Here is a 7085-nt window from a genome sequence, read left to right as displayed (position 1 = left end):
ATATATGCCTGAGTGTTATTGCTGTTGTTGTAGTCTTTTAAAAAGCTAAAATGAATAGAGAGAAATACTGTTAACTGATGGTCCATGGAGGGGATTGTAATCATTGTAATGAAACAAGGTGTATGATTTGTTGAATGTAAAACTGATGATCTGCCCTGTAAACTTTCACTCAATACACAATAAAAACCTTGGGGGGGTGGGGCAGGGAGGAGGAATCATGTATCTGATAAAGAACTTGTATCATGACTACATGTTTTCTTATTTAAAATTCTCAAAATTCAATAAGAAAACAAATAACCCAATAAAAAAGTGGGCAAAAGATCTGAAAGGACATTTTACCAAAAAATAAGTAAATAAATAGATATCAAATAAGCACATAAAAGATGATAAACATTACTAAGTATCCGTGAAATGCAAATTTAAACCACAATAAAATGCCACCTGGTGGCATGGTGGGTTAAGCATTGGGCTGCTAACTTCCAGGCAGTGATTTAAACCCACCAGCCACTCCTAAAGAGAAAGATGAGGCTGTATACTCTTTTAAAGATTTACAAGAAACCCTGTGAACCAGTTCTACTCAGTCCTAATAGGGTCACTATGAGTCAGAACCAACTTAATGGCAGTAGGCATGTGCCTAATGAAATGACTAAAATGAATTTTTAAATGTGAAAATACCAAGTGTTGACAAAAATGTGGAGGAACTGGAACTCAGATACATTGCTGGTGGGAGTGCAACATGGTACAGTCACTTTATAAATCAGTTTGCCAATTTCTTATGAGGTTACACCTATTTACCCAAGTGAAATGGAAAATTATATTCAAACAAAAGACCACACACAAATGTTTACAGCAACTTTCTCCATCCAAATCTGGAAATAACCTAGACGTCTCTCAATTACAAGATGAGCAAACAAACTTTGGTACATCATAAAATGAAACAGTTCTCAGCAATAACATGAAATGAGCTACTGGTAATACTCAGCAGTATAGATGAATCTCAAATGCATTATCCTAAATGAAAAGAAGATAGACTCAGAAAGACTACATGTGATAGGATTCCATTTAAGGACTTTCTGAATAGACAAAACTACAGGGATAGAAAATCAATAAGTGGCTTCCAGTGGCTGGGAAGGGCAGAAGGTCTATGGTGACAGAATTCTTCTATAACAAATATAGATCTGTATGAATTTTTTGTATGTAAAACTTTTTAATTTTGCTGAATGAAAAAAATCCTGCATGGAAAAATTGGGGATATACTCATTTACATTTAACACATTAATTGGAGCAAGACAGTTTACACCTTGAAAAAAGACATTAACAAGATGAAGTTTAGTAACATGCAAGATCATGTGTGTAGTCAGTCTGTCTGTCTGCATTGTACATGCAGACAGGCTGTGCCTCAGACTTCCAAGCAGTCATAAGAGTACTAGAATGAGGCTCCTACACCAATCTTTCTTCTGGGTCTAGGAGGTTCTCAATGCAAGGACTCAGATTCAAAGGATGAGCTTCACTCCAGATTCTTCTTGATAGTTGTGGGATCTCCCAGAACCTCCATGAATTTACCCCTTTTTAAGCCTAGTAGGATGACAACTAACCAATCCCCTAGCTGAACTGCAAGGGCTCAATCTTACTGCTGGATTTTCAAGGTTGCAGGATAAGGTACTAGATTTCAAAGGTCGGTTTGAATTGCAAGGTTGTCAGTTCAAACCCACCAGTCATTCCTGGGAAATCCTATAGAGTCTCTAGGAGTCGGAACTGATTGGACGGCACTTAACAACAACAATTTTCATATTAAATTAACTTATCCCTTGCAAGACTATGGCTCAACCAATCATTTTGTGGGAGTTACAAGACCATAGCATAAAGGTCATATGAAAGTGAGTCATTGTAACCATGCTTAAGAACAAAAATATAAAAGCAGAATGAAGAAAAATATAAAGAAGTTGAATTTCACATACAAGCTCTAAGATGATCCCTAATTATTATTTCTGCCTTTTGGCATACGTCCTGTGTAATCTTCTCCCCTTGAAATTGGGAGGGACCTATGACTTTCTGTTGGTTGACTTTCTGTTAACTACTAGGAGATTCACCTTTGTAATCCAGGTGATTGCCTGTATGTGACTATATTACATAAGATTGTAATGTCTGTCTTATTTGGAGCCTATATTCTTTGCTGGCTTTGAAGAAGAAAAATGGCTATGTTGTGACATGACTGTTGTAAGGTCCATGTGACAAGGAACTAAAGGTGACCTCTGACTTAGAGACAGCAATAAGCAGAGGTCTTGGAATTGAATGCTGCCAACGGCCATCTCCTCAGTCAGACCTCACATGGAATCACAGCCCTAGACACACCTTCATGGCAGCCTATCAAATCCTGAAGCAGAGAACCACTCAATGTTCTCCAGCTCTTCTCTCAGGATTCCAGGGCCCTCCCAGCCCACCCTCTCATGTGAGGTCAGCCTTTTCTGACAGTTGCCCATGGACATCCCCCTCAATAGATAAGTTCCACCCTAGCTCACCAGTACCAGGAATCCAGTCATCTTACAGGCCTTTCTAAGAGTTTTTTCAAGACTCATGACAAATCACATGTCTTCAAGGACACTCTCCTAAATTCCTTAACTCATGCTGAACTCTTCTTTCTCTAAACTCCTATTGCACTCAGAGTAGGAATTGCCCAATTTAGCATGAAATTGTTCCCTTCAGAGATTACTTCTGATTTTCCAAATGGATGGTAAACTCCTAGGTCAAAGCCCATATTTCATACTTCTTGGATATCCCACACCAAGCCCACCACAGCACTGTGACTCAGTAGGCACCATATAATTACCAAATGAGTGGATGAATGTCTCCTTCAATTATATAACAAAGACTACAATACAATCTAAGTCCTCTTCCAACCATTTGTCATAGATAAACACATTTAATCCTAACAATCTGTGAAGTAGGTACTATAAATCTCATTTGATATCTCAGGAAATTGATACACAAAGAGATTAAGAAACTTGGCCAAAGTCACAAGGATAGTAAATGACAGAACTTGAAATGCAACTCAAGTGAGAGCTCCCTACTGCATTTGCAAATCCAGTCAGGTAAGGGATATTCTCTTATATGTTTATAGTTTACATAGATATCATCTAATTCTGAGATAATGAATGCAAATATTATTTGCAGGCAAGAAAATTGAGGCTTATATAAAAAATAAGCAATTTGTGTACAGAGAACTGGTAAATGGAAGTGTCAAAACTAGAGTTTGGATCTTGAGTCTTCTGGAGAGGACATGAGTTTAATGTTACCTGTGTGCCTGGGATCAAGTTCTCAGGGCAGAGTGTCAAAAGTGTTAATAACTGTCTAGTTTCATATCTCTAGCCTATAAACACCTCCTAACGCCTTACCAAAGTCAATGTCAATCACTGATGGGAAGAGTAAGTCCAAGAAAAGCTTTGCTACATCAGAAGAATTTTGAAACTGGGATCTGGTCCAGCTTCTGCATAAGAAATTATTAATTCAGCTTTTTAAGAACTCTTAGCAGTGAGAAGAAAAATAAATAAATTAGCACTAATGTTAGAGTAGGAAAAGAATTTAGAAATCTAGACACCACTATGATTAATAATTATCCCATTTAAAAATTAAATTTTGAAGAAGGGACTTCCTGTTTGGGTGATAGCAGCAAAAACCAGGTAGGGAACTCTCCATAGTGAAGAGACGGGGATCCCACAAAGGAAGCACTCATAGAACAACTCTAGAACTCCAGATTTACCATAAGATCTAGGACATCAGTTTCCCGCACTTGCAAGTGAAAAAAATCACGATAATAAGGAAATACTGCGAGTTAGGAATCTGGAGAAGGGACTCCCTCAGTGACCATGCTGCCCTGGCAGAGTTTAGCGGGCAGGGCTACAGCCAGTCTTGCTCAGAAATCTGGTGGTGCTAAATGCGGTACAGAGATATTTGCAAAAAAAAGAGGCAAGTGAGACTACACATTTCTCCCTCTTTTTCCCTGTCACACCTTCATTCCTCAGCCCGGACAACATCAGGTGAGACAGTTTTCCCATGGTACAGAGAGAGGGAACTTAGTGGTGACTTACAATGTCACCCATGGAGACACAGCCCTAAAATTTTATCCAGCAGAACCCTTGGCAGCTGTGCAACATGGAGTCGATTCGGACTCCAAGCAACCCTGTGTGGGGTTTCTGGGGCTGTGGATCTGTGTGGAAGTGGAGCGCCTCGCCTTTCTCTTGCGGTGCAGCTGATGGTTTAGAGCTGCTGACCATATGGTTCAAAGCCCCATTCATGGCCACTGAGCTCCCTGAGCTCCCTGCACAGGACCCATACAAGCAATCTGTAAAACCCCAACATAAAAAGACTCAACCATCCCAAGAATTGTGCTGTGCACATGCAGATATCTAACTGACCTTCAGAGACAAAAATAGTGGACCATCTATCTCCCATTAACTGCTTAATATCTACCTGCAGAACTCTACCATAGTGACTAGAGGAAGGGCCTGAGAGAGCGGACACCCTCATCCACTGCTGGAGGTTTCTACCTTGCACACGCTGCCTGTGTAGCTCAAGACAGCTCACCACAGCTTCATTTCTGTTCCAAAGTGGTGAGTTTTGTCTCTGCATTTATGTTAAGTCTGCTTTTGGTCCTTTTGACCACACGTCTTTCCTGGAGGTGGGAGCTTTTTCTCTCAACATTACCCAAGAAGAGATAGCAATCGTGGCCATATAGCCAAGCTATGAGCATATCCCATAATATTTCACACACTGAGACAAGAGCCAACAACATATGCTAAGCATTACATGCAAAAAGGGAAGCCTATCTCCTGATCATATTCACCAGGAGACACCCAGTAAGCTTAACAACAAACAACAAACATTCATTTAAGCTTTAAAACAACAACAACAACAACAACATATAACTATCAGAAATGACAAATAAAAAACAACAAACAATATCGAAACATGTTCAAAAATAGAAGAGAGTAGCTGAGACAAATGAGCTGGAGACAGACAAAGGCTTTCTAGAGGAGAAAGAGCAGTTTTTGGATATGCCTGAGAAAGAATTCAGAAGAATAATATGGAAACAAATTCAAATGCTCCAAAAAGGGATGGAGGAAAACAAGGAAGAAGTCAGGAAAGTACTACAGGAGCAATCAAATAAGATTGATAAAGCATTGGAAATAATTCAAAACCTGCAAAAAGATGTCCATATGATTAATAGTAAAATATCAGAAATGGACAATACAGTGAAAGGGGAAAGGAGCAGAATTGAAGAGATGGAAGCCAGAACTAGAGAGCTGGAAGACAAATTTCTCAATACTGCTAAGATAGAAGAGCAAGCTGAAAAAAGGATTAAAAAATCTGAAAAGAGTCTAAGATTCATGCTGGATAGCATGAAGAGGAACAACTTAAGAATTATTGGCATTCTGGAACAGGAAGAATCAGAGAAGTCCACAGAGGAGATAGTTGAAGAGCTTCTGGAAGAAAATTTCCCTAACATCTTGAAAGATGAAAAGATAAACATTCAAGAAGCTGAACATACCCCAGAAAGGATGGACCCCAAAAGACAGTCACCAAGACATATAATAATCAAGCTTTCCAAAATCAAAGACAAGGAGAGGATACTAAAAGTAGCCAGGGAGAAGAGAAATGTTACTTACAAAGGCAAGCAAATCAAATTAAACTCTGACTATTCAAAACAAACCATGCAGGCAAGAAGGCAATGAGAGACATATACAAAGCCCTACAAGAAAAAAACTGTCAATCAAGAATCATCTATCCAGAAAAACTATCAATCAAATATGATGGTGTGGTCAAGACATTCCACGATAAACAGAATCTGAGAGATTTTATCAAAACCAATCCAACACTTCAAAACATTCTAAAGGGAGTTCTGTGGACTGAAAACCAACAAGAACAGACAACAAACAGAGATTGACAGGCATGGTAACACCACCTGGAACTCAGTCAATAGACAGCAGGGTCCAGAACAGAACAAGACTACAACAACAAACTCAAAAGAGCTGGGAAGATCAAAATTATATCAATGTCAAAGAAGGGACAAATGCGGCAACAGAGATCCACGTGGTGAGGATGTCAGGTAAATTATAGGATACAATGGATTAGTTTAAATGGAGAGAAAGTTAGTAGACTATAAGGTAACCCCAAAGAAAATTAATACTTCACAACTTAACATGAAAATGAACTTTCAAGCAGAATAAGCAAACATGAAAACTAAAAAGAAACCAACAACAAATAGCACAAAAAACACAAATCCAACACAAGATGGCATGCAGAACAAGATAACGAACAGCACTACCAAAAAAGTAACATAATGGCAGGAATTAATTTATACCTATCGATAATTACATTGAATGTCAATGGATTGAATGCACCAGTGAAGAGACAGAGAGTGGCAGGATGGATAAGAAAACAAGAGCCTTCAATATGTTGCCTGCAAGAGACGTACCTTACACACAAAGACAAAACAGACTAAAAATTAAAGGATGGAAAAAAATTTACCAAGCTAATTGCAACAATAAACAAGTGGGAGTGACAATATTAACCTCCAACAAAGTAAACTTTAAGATAAAAACCAGCATAAGAGACAAAGAAGGACACTATCTCATGATCAAAGGGTCAACTGAACAAGACAACATAACCATAATAAATAGCTACGCTCTCAATGAAAGAGCACCAAGATACAAGAAGCAAACCTTACTAGAACTGAAGAAAGAAATAGATAAGTCTACAATTATAGTGGAAGATTTTAACACACTCTTTTACTCTCAAAAAGGGACAGAAAAACTAGAAAGAAACTCAACAAAGTTACAGAGGAACTAAACACAATCAACCAAAGTTACAGAGGAACTAAACACAATCAACCAACTTGACCTCATATATATATGTATATATATATATATACAGAGTGTTCAATGCAACAACAGCAATATACATTCTTCTCCATAGCGCTTGGAACATTTTCCAGCATTGACCATGTGCTAAGTCACATAGTAAGCCTCCATAAATTTACAAACATCAAAATTCTACAGAGCATCTTCTCAGACCACAATGCTATAAAA

This window comes from Chrysochloris asiatica, unplaced genomic scaffold (genome assembly GCF_000296735.1).
Source record: "Chrysochloris asiatica unplaced genomic scaffold, ChrAsi1.0 scaffold00137, whole genome shotgun sequence".
Classification (NCBI taxonomy): domain Eukaryota; kingdom Metazoa; phylum Chordata; class Mammalia; order Afrosoricida; family Chrysochloridae; genus Chrysochloris; species Chrysochloris asiatica.
Note: the sequence above shows the minus strand (reverse complement) of the source record.